General features: G+C 45.5%; 1 long non-coding RNA gene and 1 pseudogene across 2 annotated transcripts in view; one reads left to right on the plus strand and one right to left on the minus strand.

The window, feature by feature from the left end:
* The window catches only part of LOC140219372 (uncharacterized), a 127,520-nt gene extending 124,770 nt beyond the window's left edge, over positions 1-2,750 (minus strand). For both annotated transcript variants that reach the window (XR_011895586.1, XR_011895585.1), the window contains exon 1: positions 2,114-2,750. This is a non-coding gene — a long non-coding RNA (uncharacterized lncRNA). The remainder of the gene's footprint in view (positions 1-2,113) is intronic.
* A 9,777-nt stretch (positions 2,751-12,527) lies between these two features.
* LOC129386045 (uncharacterized) lies at positions 12,528-13,275 on the plus strand (annotated as a pseudogene).
* The last annotated feature ends 4,236 nt before the right edge of the window (positions 13,276-17,511 follow it).

Here is a 17,511-nt window from a genome sequence, read left to right on the forward strand (position 1 = left end):
GAATATTTATTTTACGAAGGAAAGATGAAACCCCTTCTGCGGTAATGACAGGAACTTCGCTAGGATCGATGGATCGTTTCGGTGCATCAAAAACCATATCTGAAAGGCCCCTCAAAACAGTTTAAAAATATCAATTAAAGAGCAGAGCTATTTCCTTCTCATCGGTAACGAGGTTCCCATATTCCCTTTCAATTTCTCTTATGACCTCTTTTCTATGACCAAGGTAACTCCAAAATTTGCAGGGATCTGTTTTTATAAATGAAGGAAGAGTAACCTTAAAATAATAAGATTTCGAAGTGCACAGTTTCTGGGCTAATTCATGTTTTAAATTCTGCAACTACTTAGAAGATATAGAATGGTGTTGCCTAAGACGTTTAAGCCTCCGCTTCAAACGAATAATATCACGACTCACCCAGGGGTTTCTACGCTTATTTCTCACTCTGTCGAAATACAAAATTTGTGAGAGAAAGTATGATGCCTTCTCTGAGGCGTTCCCATAAGCTGTGTACATCACTCTCACTAGTACGCAGCAGTACAGCATCCAAATAATCAATAATAAAAGCGTCGTCAGCGCGGTCAAAATCATGGATGTAGGCAACAGATAAATTTCGAGTACCCTCAACGCGATCAGTAGGACAGACAAGAAAGAGCAAATGGTGATCAGAAATATCAGGCTCAACTCCAAGTTCACCATTATAGAACAATTCACTTACAAAGAACAAATCTAAGACAGCATTTTTACAAGTACAGTCATGCACAATTTGGTTAAGGTTTAAAGCTAACATGGCGCCCATAATTACATCACCAGAAGCACACCTCCCGTATGCTAAACGCCTCCAGTCCAAGCCTGGCAGATTGAAATCCCCCGTCATAATAACATTGTTTTCAAGCTTGGTTAACAAATGATCATATAAGTTGTCAAGAAATGTTAATTGAGAATAAGGTCAAGCCCCAACATGACACATTTAAAAACAGGCTTTCGTGATCTGGAATTTCAAGGACAGTGACCTGGACAAACGACTTCACAATAACTGCGACAGACCTGCCCCTTGAACCATGATCCCTTCTAAAAACATGAGAGCCAGGGGGAACATTTCATCATTATTTGCTTGATCATGTAACCATGTTTCTCGAAGAACAAGAATGTGCGGGTCATAGGAGAGGTGTGGTAGTTCAAGGATGTTAGTTTTATCCTAAATAATAGTTCTGGCATTTAAGGACAACAGCCGTAGTTCTTGTGCTTGTTCCTGCAACCGCTATCATTCAGAACTATCACCTCTTCTGATAGGTGCTGGCACCCGTGTACTCGATGCATTATCCCACACGTAGTAGGTGTTATCAATTTGCAGTTTGTCGTCAATAAGGGAAACCTTCTTGCCACTATCGCTTTCATTTTTTGCATTCTGCCAAAGTAATTTACGCCTCTTCACTGTTTCAGCAGAATATAGTCGTTCTGGATAGACACGCCGGTTGCCTTTAGCTTTCCAACGTTGCGCCAAACGTCACGTTTTTCAAAGTAATCCTGAAAGTACAAGATAACTGGCGAATTCGCAGCTCAGCGACCTAACCTGTGAATGCCCGCCACTGAAGAACAGGTAAGTCCAAGTTTATAGAGAGAAACTTCGTCAATAACCTTATGATGCAACGTTTCTTCAGTCTCATTTTCGTCTTTTTTGATGGCAAACACAATCAAGTTGCTCCTTCGACTTTTATCCTCTTGGTCAAGTAACCTTACTTTCTGCTATTTCAGTGTTTCCTGGACTACTGCTATGGTTTCATGTAGGTGTTGAATTTTCTGTGTCGTTCCTGATATTTCATTCACCTTTTTGTCTAGTTCGTTCATGCGCATGCCAAAGCTTGCGAGAGTTTTTTCTGTCTGTTCTAGCCTACTGATCACATTGGCCAAGTCACTGCGTATAGCTTACTGACTTTCAACAAGTTGCTGAAGCAGTTTGAGCACAAAGAGACTGGGACCAGGGTTTTGCTCAACATCTCCGAAAAGCAGTAGTATCAATGTACAGAAGCACTCAGAAACAATGCTCAAAACCATATGTGGGCTCGGCACAAATACAAGGCACCTCTCTTGACTTCTGTACAAACAAACACTACCAACCTGGACAGAAAACAGGAAAAGTTGCATTGGAGACATGATCCCCATCGCTTCGTCGAGCCCACTGCCGAAGTATCGCTGAGCAGTCTTTTATAGGCCATGCTAGTGACATCGCTGTCTCAGGAAATTCTTGAAGTGGTACACTGTGCATGTCGGGCAGCAATTCCGTGTCCGATAAAGGGCAGCTTTCATTGATGTAGCCATCTTTGCTGTCGACCTATCCAAAGTGGCGACACGTGCTTGAGAATGCTGACGTACCGGCAGTGGCAAACAGGGCAACCTGGACAGAAAACAGAAAACGTTGCCTTAGAGACATGATCTCCTTCGCTTCGCCGAGCCCCCTGCCGAAGTATCGCTGAGGACAGTGTTTTATAGGCCATGCTGGTGACATCGCTGTCTCAAGAAATTCTTGAAGTGGTACACTGTGCATGTCGGGCAGCAAGTCCGTGTCCAATAAAGGGCAGCTTTCATTGATGGAGCCATCTTTGCTGTCGTCCGATTCAAAGTGGCCACACGTGCTTGAGAATGTTGACGTACCGGCAGTGGCAAACAGGGCAACCTGGACAGAAAACAGGAAACGTTGCATTGGAGACATGATCCCCGTCGCCTCGCCGAACTCCCTGCCGAAGTACCGCTGAGGACAGTCTTTTATAGGCCATGCTGGTGACATCGCTCTCTCAGGAAATTCTTGAAGTGGTACACTGCGTATGTCGGGCAGCAAGTCCGTGTCCGATAAAGGACAGCTTTCATTGATGAAGCCATCTTTGCTGTCGTCCGATCCAAAGTGGCGACACGTGCTTGAGAATGTTGACGTACCGGCAGTGGCGAACAGAGCAACCTGGACAGAAAACAGGAAACGCTGCATTGGAGACATGATCCCCGTCGCTTCGCCGAGCCCACTAATTGGAACATTAGCAACGAAATAGATCCATCTGAGGGGGTTACGGCAGCAAGTGAAAAACACAAGTTTAGATTTGTTAGCATTTAGGTTCATTAGTCAGCGATTACACCATTCTTGTACATTATTAAGGTAGTTCTGGATTAATCTGTGGTCAAGTGTACTGCTAACTGTGCGGCAGATTACACAGTTATCTGCAGACATACAAATATTACATGATACAGATATGCACCACTGAATGTTTTTTTTCCTGTCACGCTTGTTTCCGCTCGTACAGTATATATACAAAAGGATAGACAGTTGGGCGAGTTGGTACGGTAACATGATTTTGGCTTCTAGCTCGTCCTAGCGCTCGTCCTGTCTGCTCCTTTCTGTGTCCGTGTTTCCCTTCGCGCTAGAAGCCAAAATCAGTATATATACATCGATGCATGCGAATATAAAATCTATAGTTCAAAGTGAAGCGCTGTCTCTGCGTGTCTGTTTCTTTCTACGTCCTTGTTCAGTTGCGCTTATACACTCTATCATGGAGGATACATGCGTTGGTAGATCGTTAATATATATTAAAGAAAGAAGCGGTGCTAAGACAGATCCTTGCAGGATGCCTGACATTATGGGGGGGCTGCTATGATAATGATTATCAACGAGAACAAACGGAGCAGTTAGTCGAGAATGCTCGACTAACTGCAGTTAGTCAAGTCCACTTTACAATGTTGGGGTGTAAATTTACCTGAGACAGTTCTAGTAGCAAACATTTATGAGAAACCATGTCAAATGCTTTTGCCAAATCCAGCAATATGGCACCATAGTTTAGAAGAACTTGTTGTTGGGCGAGTTGGTAGATATTAGCGAACATTGTTTAAGTGCGCGAGCAAACGAACCACAAAGACAGCGAGGGACAAAGACAACGAGGGACCTTGTCCCTCGCTGTCTTTGTGGTTCGTTTGTTCGCGCAGTTAAATAATGTTCGCTAATATGGCACCAGTCTCATGGTTACTGTGAAGGTTAACATGCAGGTCATGAAGGAAAATGGCCAATTGCATTTCGTAAGAATACACTTCGAAATTCATGTTGACAAGGGTGAACAAAGCAGATTGAATCTAAAAAGTTCATGGTATCAGAGTACTGTATATTACATGTTCCATTATATTGCAGGGGACACTAGTTAATGATATAGGATGATAATTCAATGATGTATCTTTGTTGCCTGATTTGAAGACTGGAACAACCTTGCCCACTTTCCAGCCGGATGGTAAAATGCCTGTAGAGAGTGGCTAGGAAACCACAAAGTTAGGTGGGCAGAAGGTACATGTTTAATATTTTTTTAAGTTTGGAGTTAATACCACCTATGCCTGTTGACAATGAAAGCTTGATGTTGTCAATTACCGAGGTGACGCCGTCAGCCGAGAGCATAATTGGTGACGTACGCACAGGTTTGTTAGCAGATGTGGGAAGGTCTGGAGTTGGAGTCTCATGATTACACACAGAAAGGCTGCGTTAAGAATGTCAGCACACTCTCACTGACCACTTCGCCATGCGCATTTATCAAGCTGATCATGCGCATGTCCTGAGCTTATAATATTTGCCAAAATTGACGAGGCCTGAGTGTAAGCACCTCAGGCAGTTCATTGTGGAAAAATGAAGATTTAGCATTCCATGTATCCTTCAGATAAACGTCCTTGTCCACAAAATATTTACCCCAAGTAGAAGGGTGTCCATTTAGTGTGGCTGAGTGGAAGAGACGTTCCTTTTTGTTTTCAGGTAGTTTAAGTGTTTTTGTGAGCTATGGCTTGTTTCGGTTTCCATGGAATGTTATTCTCGGTATGAGCCTATCAATGAGATAACCTAGTTTGTTTTTAAATATGGTCCAGTTTTCATTAGTAGAGCACATAGAACATAACCTCATGAACATAGGAAAGAGTTCGCTCAGCTCGTTATTAATAGTGTCATAACTATCCTTATTGTACAGTCAGATGCTTCTATTGACTAAATGACATCTTACGGGTTGAAAGAAAAATGTGGCGTGAATCACTTTGTGCTTGCTGACTTCGGGTAGATATGTTATCGACGATAAGCTTTCTGGGTTACTGGTTACCTCGGGCACTACAACAATATATTTTATGGTTTCACACTTACATACCTAGAACAGTGCACAAAATGCATGCGTCTTTGGTATAACACAGCACTTGTAGTGCACAACTAAACGAATGACAATTAACTGGTAACCTAAAGAAACTAAGACAAACCTTCCCTAATTCATGAGCAGGTAGCTTCGCACTCAAATGGCTCATCAAACAGTATGCCAAGAATCTTAGTCAAAGAAGGATGGAGACCGTCATATCTGGCGCCTTGGAGAAATGCATGCAGCAGTAAGACAATACCTGCTTTCCTGTTTTTGTTCATGCTGCATGAACCGATTAATCACGATAAAATTATTAGACAAATTGGAGCACCACTGGTAATAAAATCACCACCAGCGCTTCTCTAATGGATGCTGCAGTGCTACAGTTAGCCTGCCGAGTGGAAGGCTTGGCACCCCTGAGCCCCCCTGACTATAAGCACTGGATTGCGGAGCTGACTGTGTGCGCCTTGTCACCTGTCAGCTCATGCTTTATTCATCATAAAAGGAAGACAAGCTATTGTTAGCAAGTTTCATTACCAGAAAATGAGTGGGAGCGGCGGGACCACAACGACAATGTCGTTTAGACACGTTTGGATTGCCTTACAGATGCTGCCGCTAATCGCCAGCGCCGTATCAACCTGCAACGACAGTCCAGTTCAGCCCGATTCATCATGGCTTCAAGCAGGCGATGGTGACATTCTCGGGATGAGCCAACGGAACCTTCCAGGCGGAAGCACATCATCGACCGGCATCGAGCATATGAGGCACAACCCGTACCTGACCGCCTTCAGTGGGAGCGGCCGAACCACAACGACAATTTCGTTCAGACACGTTTGGATTGCCTTACAGATGCTGCCGCTAATCGCCAGCGCCGTATCAACCTGCAACGACAGTCCACTTCAGCCCGATTAATCATGGCTTCAAGCAGGCGATGGTGACATTCTCGAGATGAGCCAACGGAACCTTCCAGGCGGGAGCACGTCATCGACCGGCATCGAGCATATAAGGCACAACCCGTACCCGACCGCCTTCAGTGGGAGCGGCGGCACCACAACGACAATGTCGTTTAGACACGCTTGGATTGCCTTACAGGTTCGTTACTACTCCTATGTTTCTCAGTTACGATCTAACTTTTTGTGCCTTGTTGTGCTGCCGCTCCCAGTGAAGTGCCATGATGTTTTGTATGCACTATGGTCGTACCTAGAACTCCTTTTGGCCGGGGACATAGAAAGCAACCCGGGTCCTCCTATTGAAGAAATGCTTGAAAAAATCTTGGAAAAACAAACGCTACTAGAAGCACGGCTGACGCACATTGAAGGGAAGCTTGATTTGCCGAGCACGGTGTGAAGTTGGCAAATATCGAGGCTGCTGTTAAAAATCTGAAAAGCACTCTTCAGCGTCAACAACAAAAAATACGCGATATTGAAGACAGAGCCCGGCGTAACAATCTGATTGTGTTTGATGTAAACGAGAGTGTTAACGAGACGCGAGAAGACTTAGAAGGTCATCAGAAACATATTTTTCACACTGCTTGGTGTGAAACCGACGTCTGCTGAAAGAATTCAGACTTGTTAAAGAAGGGATGACCGTGATCGACCCGTTATTTTACGCTTGTACGACTACAATGAAAAAAATAGCTATCTTCAAGAACTGCAAGAAACTGAAAGGCACGAAGATAAGTATCGCTGACGACTACTCGTACGAAATGCTTCAAAAAAGAAAGTTGCTCTGGCAATCGGCTAAAACTGATAAAAATGAAGGATCTAAGGTAAGGCTTGTTCATGACACCTTTTCATTAACGACATCCCCTATACATTGGACGCCCAGTCTGACTGTAGGGTGAGGATGCGCAGTAACGCCGGCCCCCGTGGCCAAGACTGACAAGGAACTCAGGCTGATAAACGTAAATGCTAGCAGCATTGTGAAAAAGGTTGACGAACTTGAATGCGTGTCGCTATTACATGATCCACATATATTAGGAATAGCTGAAACGGGTCTACATGAGGGTATTGCAGACGATGAAGTTTTTCCCGGCGCATACAACGTGCTGCGTACAGATAGGGCGTCGAGAGGCGGAGGCGTTGCACTGTTAGTTAAAAAATCACTTAGATATGAAGTTCTGCCGTCAATATATGCGCATGAAAGCGTATGGTGTAAGTTGTTTTTTCACCATTTCGCGTTGGTGATCGGTGTAATTTATAGACCCCCGGGAGGCCTTATTGAGTTCTTTGAGAAGATTGATCAGCATTTAACAATATCTACAGATAGAAATAAAGTTATTTTGATGGGTGATTTCAAATTACCGGGAGTAAATTGGGATGCAAGAATCCCTGGGACACTTGAGAGGCCACATGCGGAACTTATGCTGGAAATCAAGGTGAAACATGGCTTGGTTAAAGTGGTCGAGAAACCTACGCTAATTCAAGGAAATTCCAGCGCCCTTTTAGACCTCTTATTCTTATCAGAGAGTACCTTTGAATATAATATTGAAGTGAGGGAAGGAATCTCGGACCATAAAATGGTCGTAGCCCCTCTAAAAAATATAAAATGTTTAAATAAAAACCGGATAGCTCATGTCTATAATTTTAACCGAGCCGATGATACGGCCGTCTTGGATTATTTAGAATTGGCTTTAGACCGTATGCCGGAAGAAAATGATGTAGATGAATTATCGAGGTATTTTACAGAGGTGGTGACCAGTTCATTATCTCTGTTTGTCCTAAAAAGAGCTAAGCGTTTACATAAAAGCAATCCATGGGTGTCTCGTGAGTTAATACATTTAAAACGTCAGCTACGTCGTGCGCGGCAACGAAAACCAAAACATCCTGAGAGAATATCGGCCCTTAGCACTCAAGTTCGCCAGAAATTAAGAGCGTCTAAAACGTATTTTTTCGCTACAACACTGACTAATTACCTTAAAACATCACATCAAAAATTTTGGCAATACGTTGCCCAATCAAAGCCTTCAATCAATGGAATAGTTGTAAATGATACCGTGTGCAACAATCCCCAAATTATTGCCCAAGAATTCAACACTTTTTTCGGTTCTGTATTCAGCCGAAGAGATGAGAGTACTGCAATAGATTTAGAATGCGAGGACCATACTAATGATAGCATTTTTATCTCTAAAGAAGGTATAGTCAACATGTTGCTAAAATTGGACATAAGAAAGTCTCCTGGTCCTGACAAAATACCGATTGAGTATTTAAAGCGATACTGTGAATGGATTGCATGCTTCTTGGTTAAAATCTTTTCTCTGTCATTAATAAATGGTGCATTACCAAGTCAATGGTTATTAGTGAGGATTATGCCTGTTTATAAGGCTGGAGACAGGCTAGACATTAGGAACTACCGTCCGATTTCCATAACTTGTACGGCTTGCAAAATCTTAGAGCAGATAATTAGTAATAAGTTAGTAGATTATATTGAAAACAATAACATTTTTTACAACAAACAACATGGTTTTCGAAGGCGTCTGTCAACTGTCACGCAATTATTCGAAACAATACACAGTTTTGCAGACGCCCCTAACTGTAGCGAACAAGTTGATGTCATCGCTCTGGATTTATCAAAGGCATTTGATAGGGTTAGCCATAGCAAGCTAATTGAAAAGCTTTAGGGTATAATGTAAATTCAAAAATTATTAAGTGGATTCAGGCTTACTTACACAACAGACAACAGTTTGTTGAAATAGATGGCGAGTGCTCCTCTTTCCTTCCTGTATCATCAGGTGTACCTCAGGGCTCGATTTTGGGTCCAACTGTGTTCCCACTGTATATTAATGATATCGCAACTGACGTACATCCTATGATTGAAGTGCGGTTGTTTTCCGATGACTGCCTCTTGCTTTGCCGCGTTAAGAGTGTTTCTGATCAAGAACGGCTAAATGATGCTTTATGTCGAATTTATAACGTGTGAAAAAATGGCACATGCAAATCAATTTTGATAAATCTGTTTGCATGACAGTTACGAATAAGAAAACTCGATTGATGTTTCGTACGCTGTAAATAATAATGTAGTTAAGCGTTCCACAAAGCTGAAATATCCTGGCGTAACAATTACTAGTAACCTCACCTGGAATGAACACGTCGAAAACATATGTAGATCAGCCCAGCGCAAGCTTGGTTTGTTACGGCGTAAATTGAGAGATGCTGCACCAGATATTAAACTTAAGGCATACACTACCATTGTTAGACCAAATTTAGAGTATGCTTGCATAATTTGGGACCCTCATCAATAATACATAACAGATAAACTAGAGCGCATTCAGCGAATGGCGGTTAGGTTTATTTTTTCTGATTACGACAAAACGCACTCGGTAACCTCCATGCTCGCCAGGGCTGGTGTCACTACGTTGGCTGTGCGCAGGAAAATCGCACGCCTTAAGTTTTTATATCAAATCTATCAGAATAAGCTGAACCGGCATTCCAGTTTGTATTTGAAGCCTCCTCGAAGGGTTTCACCACGAACTAACCACAATTACGCTATAATGCATTATGCGCCAAGAGTTGATGTCTTTAAGCACTATTTCATTGTCAAGGCAATTGTTGAACGGAATAACTTGAATTTTTGTCAAAAGCGTGGCAGTTTGGGCGAGTTGGTATGTCATGACTGTTTTAGGCTAGTAGCGCAGCTCAGGAAGAGCAAAAAAAGGAAGGAGGTAGGGGTAATTTTTGTGTGTTTCCGAGCAATAACATGGTTGACTCTTTGGAAGAAAACTTCATTGCGTTTCTTGAGTGAACTTTGTGCTCTGTATTGCCACCCTGTAACAGCCCGGCAGGGCTCACAGTATTGGAAATAAATAAATAAATAAAATAAATAAAGATCAATGAAAGTCGCTCGCAGTGGAACGGAATGGTGTGTGCACTTTTCAGTTCATGCTCCACTGCTGCTGCTGATGATTTCGGATTTTTATAGTGCAGCACCCATGCAGGCTATAATGTGCCAAGCGCATTATATGATGGTGCTGTAACGGTACTGCCACCTGTCGTAGAAGACCACCTACTGCTACTGCCACATGCCAAAACAAACTCAGGGTTTGACAGCACAATCTTTGGTAATATTTATGTGTACTTGCAGTATATATATGCGTATGTGAACTTTATGCATGACCCAGCGTGGAAGCTTGGGCTTGTTGGTCATTCATTAGAAACAAAATTGGAAGACGCTTAAGCTTCGCCTTCAAGAGTGGATCGCGACAGCGTTCCCGTCGACCCGCCAAGGGGTGTAAGACAATGCGATACGGCGCAGCGATCACTTACGAGGCTCCTCACATCGGACATTGCACCCACCAATCACGCGGTGAGCGTCGAGCAACGCAGCGTTCGGCGCGGCAACGAAACGTGCGCCTGAGCAAGCGGAACGAACCAAAGAACTCGGTGTCTCGGAGGGGGAAACGATCTACGCGAGCCAAACGTCGTGATCGGCACGGACAGCCAGGCCGCGACGCGCCTCGTACCGGTCCCCGCACAGCCCCGGATGGATGGATGGATGTTATGAGCGTCCCCTTTGGAACGGGGCGGTGGATTGCGCCACCAAGGTCTTGCTATTAGACTGCCCAATGTCCTACCTAAGTTAAACAATAAAAAATAAAACAAATAAACACTATGAACTCCCACAACCAAATTTTCCGATCCCCTATTGCTAACTGTGCTTTTGTACGTCTCCCTTTTTTGTCGTTTCCCTACTTTTCATCCACTACTCCTCCAGTCGCCTCTTACTAATGCCTATTGCGGACCTGTTTACATTTCCACTGGTCCCGCTGAACCCAAGGGCTTCAAGGAGGCCAGTGGTGCCTAAATCGACCACTGGGTAGACGTCTTCACATTCTAATAAAACATGCTCCATAGTTTCCCTAGCTTTACCGCAGCAAGCACATGCTTCGTGTTCCTTCTTATATCTCGCTTTATAGGTGCGTGTTCTAAGGCAACCCGATTTCACTTCGAAAAGTAATGAGCTTCCATTTGAGTTATCATAAATTGTTTCTTTCCTGATTTCGTTTTTTCCTCTTAAGTAGCTACTCATGGCAGGTTTCCTTTCCATTGCCGTCACCCATGAGATTATTTCAGCCTCTCTAACTTTCCGCTTGACCATTTTTGTTGCTGTGTTCCCACCCTGCAGGCCACATACTTGCTGGTAAGCTTCCTAGTTCTTTTCCTCCACTGTGAATCAATGGTTTTCCTGTACAGATACCTGAACAGTCTCCTAGCCCATTAACTTTCTTCCATATTCCTCAGGCGTTCTTCATACTCAATTTTACTGCGAGCTTCCCTCACTTCAAAACTAGTCCAGCCTGTATCACCCTGCACAGCTGCATTTGTAGTCTTCCCGTGAGCGCCGAAAGCGAGGCCACCCACTGACCTTTGGTTCCCATCGAGTCCTGATTGTACCCCTGATTTAAAGCAAACAACCACATTTCTAAAAGTAAGTCCTGAAACCCAATGCGCGCGTGGCGCGCCACCTGTCGGGGCAGCGCCGTACATTGCGAGGAGGGGGTCTTCTGTGTTTACCGCAAGATGGCTCTGCGGTCGCGGTAAGCGCAGTAGAAATGTAGCGGAAACGTACTTCGCTACGCATTTAACTGCGACTTCTGTAATTTACATGCTCATAACTACCGATATAAACAGCAGTATAAATTTCTACGACACGTTTCTAAGGCAACACCGCATTCACTAGAGGCGCTTTTGTCCCAATTTGAACGATCGAACTCATGGCTGAGTCGTAGCGGCTCCATCTCACACTCCGGGGACCCTGGTTCGATTACCACCCAGCCCATCTTGCAAGTTGTTTTTATTTATAAAATGCCTTCCGGGATTTTTCGCTGACGGTCAACGCCGCCGACACCGGCTTTTCTGCGACACGAGCTCCTTAACGCTGTCGCGTTAAAAGGGCGCAGCGCTAAAAATAGAGGGACACGAGAGATTGAGACGCACAAAGCGCTGCGTCCATGTCACTCTCTCATGTCCCTATCTATGTTGATAGCGCCTGTGCCGCGTGTCCTGTGTCTGCGTTATCGGGCGCTCTCGCCCTGATGCCTGAAACGTTGTCTGTCCGTGACGTCACTTGTCACATGAGTGCTTGCTATATAGATATGCTGCTTGCGTGAAACAAAGGTTGTTCTTAACGTGCCGGGATCGGAGCCAGGCTGTTCTTTCCTGCCCGCAGCGCTCGGCGTCCGGCTAGGGCCGAAACACCACGTGGTGTCAGAAGTGGGATTCTCTGGCATTCGAGGGGCGTAGCCTAAACTTCTTCAACCGGCGCCATGTCAGAAGGCAATGCAGTGAAGCCCTTTCACGGCATGTTCGCGGTTCCAGCTCCGCTAAGGTTTGACTTCGACCAGACGTCCGAATGGCCTTCTTGGATCCAACTCTTTGGTGACTACCGCTTCGCCTCAGGCCTAAATGAGGGGAGTGAAGAAGCGCAGGTCCGGACTCTACTTTATACGATGGGCCGGAAAGCAAGAGAAATCTTCTCTACATTTGCATTACCCGATGAAGAACAGAAGCAATACGAAGTCGTCAGAAAGAAGTTCGACAAGCACTTCGTTGCCGCAAGGAACCTTGTTTATGAGAGCGCATGCTTTCACCGTGGCATTCAAGAACCTGGAGAGGCAGTCGACCAATTCGTTACCGCGTTGCACACGCTGCCGGACCGGTGCGACTACAAGGAAAAAGAGCGCATGATTCGCGACAGGTCCGTGGTCGGCCTCAGGGATGCTAAGCTCTATAAGTCGCTTCAAATGGATGCGAATTTGGCTTAAAGGAGCGCGCTTAAAGGAAAGCACGCTTCTTCTTAAAGGAAAGCGCGCTTAAAGGAGACCGTCCAACGACAGCAGCAGCAACTGCAAGAAACCGACGACGAACCCTTGGTAGCGGCGACCAGCAATCCTGACGCGGTCAGCAAGCAAGGGCAGCCCGGGAAGAATTTTTCAGGACAGCACTCGGGCAGCTCGTCAAAGCACTGTTCACCTGGAATACAAGGTCGGCGCCCCAGAGCGCAGTCCTACCGACCAGGCACCCCCGGGTCATGCCCCAAATGCGGTCAAGGAGCGCCCCCCAGAGCCTCGTGCCCAGCAAAAACAGCGAAATGCAACTACTGCGGTTGTTCCGGACACTTTGCAGCTGTATGTCGGAAAAAGGCTGCACGTGATGGAAAGAAGGTACAACTGTCATCTCTCCATGTGGACAAGGGCGCATATTTCGTTGGCGCGGTGAACAGGGAGTACTCTAATTCTCGGTATGTAGAGGTCGTCATTAACGGCGCTCCGGTGTTCGCTAGATTCCGGTGCCGAAGTTTCCGTTGTGCCCTCAACGTTTCCCGGTTTGCCTACCAGGCTAGAAAAGCGCGACCTCATCCTAACAGACCCGTCGAATGAGCCACTGAATGTTTTGGAAAGTTTCATGCCACTATCCAGTGGAAACAAAACACTGTCCAGCAAATCGTGTACGTGGTCTCACCATTACGCTCCGTACTTTTGAGTCTCCCAGCGCTTGAGGCTCTGGAAGTTATTAAATTCGCAGACTCGGTCAGTAGCGCAACCGCCGTCGAAGCTTCCTACCCGCAGCTTTTCAGTGGTCTAGGAGCGATAAAAGGAGAATACAAAATTAGACTATAGCCGAACTCGATACCTTTTGCGATTCATGTTGCGCGTCGCATAGCCTTACCCTTGCGTGACCGAGTTAAGCAGGAGCTCGAGCGTATGGAGCGAGACGGTGTGATCCGCAAAAGTAGAGGAACCAACAGAATAATGTGCAGGAATTGTGCCAGTACTCAAACCATCTGGAACGGTTGTATTTGCGTTGACTTGACGCAATTAAACAAAAGTGTACTCCTGAGCGCTATGTCATGCCGACAGTGAATGATAGCCTCGGTCTTTTAAGTGGGGCATCTGTGTTTTCAAAGTTGGACGCCAATTCTGGCTTCTTTCAAATTAAGTTGTCGCCCGAAAGCCAGTTGTTAACTACGTTCATAACGCCAGTTGGGCGATACTGTTTTCAAAAACTGCCGTTTGGAATAACGTCAGCACCCGAGTTCTTTCAGAAAAAGATGTCGCAGATACTTGAAGGAATCCCAGGCGTGATAAACATGGAATATGTGCTCATTTTTGGCAACGACAAGGCTCAACGTGAGGAGCACCTGCGTCTAACTTTAGATCATCTCGCAAGTGCCGGCGTTACGCTAAACAAAGAAAAGTGTTCTTTTGGGGTAACTGAGATAAAATTTCTTGGCTGTGCGCTTAGTCGAGATGGCATCAAGCCGGATCCTGAAAAAGTTAGTGCTATCAACGAACTGGCGACGCCAGCTAACGTGTCTGACGTTCGATGGCTAATCATCTGGCAAGATTCATACCAGATTTGGCTTCGAAAGCGGCGCCTTTGCGTCACTTGCTTTTGAAAGGTTCCGAATGGACGTGGGGACCAGCCCAAGAGCAAGCGCTGTCGTACGTCAAAGACGTTATTTCTTCGACGCGCGTCATGGCTAACTATGATGTAAAGTACCCTACGATTCTTTCCGCTCACGCGTCATCATTCGGTTTGGAGGCCGTACTGATGCAAATTCAACCAAACAATGAAAAAAGACCTGTTGCATTTGCGTCACGCTCGTTGACGCCTGCCGAAACCAGATACTCTCACATTGACAAGGAAGCGTTGGCAATGACTTGGGCGGCAGAACGATTCGAAGGGTACATCAAAGGTCTTGAAATTTTGTTTGAACCTGACCACAAACCACTTGTAACCTTGTTGGGAAAATCACCTTTAGATGTTTTGCGACCTCGTATTCAGCGCTTTCGAATGAGGCTTATGCGGTTCAGCTTTGCGGTTGTGCATGTCCCAGGTAAGAGCCTCGTTACTGCAGATGTTTTGTCTAGAGCCCCGATTCAGGGAAAACAAATTGATGCTCATGCGCTGAATGTTGGCAAAGTCGCCAAGGTCGTTTCTGACTGTTTGACAAATGCCGTCAAGGCTAGCCTTTTTGAACGAGTCGACGCTGAAGAAGCAGCCGATGAAGTCTGTCAAGCTCTCGTAAAATTCAGCCTGGAAGGCTGGCCAAAGTTCTCATCGCTGTCGATGGTCTTGCGTCCATACTGGCAGGAAAGAGCAACGCTGACAGTCGCTGAAGGCGTGCTACTCAAAGGTGTGCGGCTGGTGATCCCACAAAAATTACGCGCAGAGGTCTTGATGCGCTTGCACGAGTCACCAAGGAATTGCAAAATGCAGAGCTCAAGCCAAAAAGTCCGTATGGTGGCCTGGGTTGAGCTGCCAGCTGAGAGCTATGGTGACCGATTGCCCAGTGTGCGCGGAGTACAGGGAACAAAAGTCGGCACCAATGATGCCGACAACCAGTCCACAGCGTCATTGGCAAAAACTAGACGTTAATCTCTTCCATATTGAGGGAAAATGGTATTTGGTGGTCGTAGATTATTTTTCTAAATACCCAGAGGTAGCCTTGCTATCTTCGACAAAGAGTGTCACTGTCATTATGCACCTCAAAAATTTCGAACTTCGTGATTGAACTTCGTTCAATCACGAAGTTCGTTACTCCGAAGTTTCAAAATTGCAGCATTAAAAAGAACTTCACAAATTCCCAGAGCATTCCTGCTGGATCGTATCTTGTTAGCTAACGCTTATAAACAAATTGCAAGAAGGTTGGGCCATAATATCATCGTTATGAGCACCAGCGCATGAGGTGCATATTGCGGCGGGAGCAATGCATCTACAGGGCTCACGGCGTCCAAGATTTGCGTCGGTTGCGTCGCGTGGTGCCGTAAATCTTGGACGCCATGACTGACCGCGCTTAGTACACGTAGCCGGCGCCCGCAAAATAAACACAACAGTGTAGAAAGATACGGGTACTCTTCCAGAGCAGAAAAAAATGTCACAGTTTCGCCAGAAAGGCGGAGCATTGATGACATTAGCAGAAAGCCAACTACACAAGGTAAGGCTCGTAGTCTTATCGGCGTCGCGCGCACTCAGGCAAACATTAACAGCTATCAAAGAAGCATTAACAGATCTCACTCAATGACCACAAACTCGCAGTCGCAATGCGAGCGAGCGCTTGACACCGTGTCTTGGAAACTTGAGATTATACGACAGCCAACACTAGACGCGTGAGAACAACAAAATGCGGGCAAAGGAAACAACCAAACACTTCGACTCTACCTTTGAACTTGCCGGGGAGAGAGTGTACGCATGAGAGGAGGAGAGGTGCACATTCCTGCTCCCCTCCCCTTCGTCATTGCGCAGATGGCTTCGTCAGGTCTCGCGTTTCTCCGAGCGCTGTGAACTGCCTCTGCAAGTTGTTTACCAATGCGACAAATGGCGCAGCGGTGTTTTCCTGCCTGCCACGTACTGGCACGTGCGCTTTGACGCTGGTTTTGCCGCTCAATCTTTTCATGCAGGCCGACGTTTTTATAGTTTTTTTTTTGCTGATGTACTAGCCATACAGGCTCCACGTTCATGACTGTTCTAGGCTTGTAGCGCAGCTCAGAAAGAGCAAAAAAGGAAGGAGGTAGGGGTAATCAAAGGGAACGGAAAACAGAGCGAGCGCTAACTTCCAACTGATGGTTTATTTCGTGACACAAGACTACTTATACACTCGGCAAACCATGTGACACCAAAAGATAAATAACCAAGCAACAAAACCGATAGTAACTAAGTGGCAACATATTCAGACAGCCTGTGGCTGCACTTGGAGATACGCGAATTCATTGCTTGATAATGATAATGAGGGTGAGCTTACACATGCATGGCCCAGACCAATGATAGCCTTTCCTTCCGTGATTTCTCTTGGGAGCTGATTACGACTACGACCTAGAATGACGCATTCCTCTAAGACAGGTTCGCAACCGCACGTTTTCCAGTGCTGCGCCAGAAACCCCCCAGCTGTAATACAATTCCTGGCATTGTAACCATGTTCGCGCAGCCTGTCATTCAGACATCGGTCAGTTTGACCAACGTAACCTTTTCCACACTTGAGTGGAAAACAATAAACAACACAATGTGCGCAATTAACGAACTTATTTTTGTGGTTATTATCACAGGAAAGAAGAGCTACCTTATTCGGATTAGTGAGCTTGCAAATCCTCATGAGCTTGTTAGGGGCAGAAAACACTACACGAACACTCGCTCGCTGGGCGATTTTCTTAAGGTAATGTGAGATGGTGTGAATATAAGGGATGATGCTTCTCCTACCCCGAGTAGTTGCAGGATTATCTGCGTGCTGGTTGTCTTTTCTACACTCTCTTAGAATTCGTTCTGCTATTGACACTTGTAGGGACACGGGATAACCAGCCTGCGAAAGCCGTTCGCACTGAGAGGCAAAGCTAGACGAAACACTATGGTGGCACGACTTTTTCAAAGCATTATTAAGGCAAAGGTTAGCAAT

This window comes from Dermacentor andersoni, chromosome 7, assembly GCF_023375885.2.
Source record: "Dermacentor andersoni chromosome 7, qqDerAnde1_hic_scaffold, whole genome shotgun sequence".
Lineage (NCBI taxonomy): Eukaryota > Metazoa > Arthropoda > Arachnida > Ixodida > Ixodidae > Dermacentor > Dermacentor andersoni.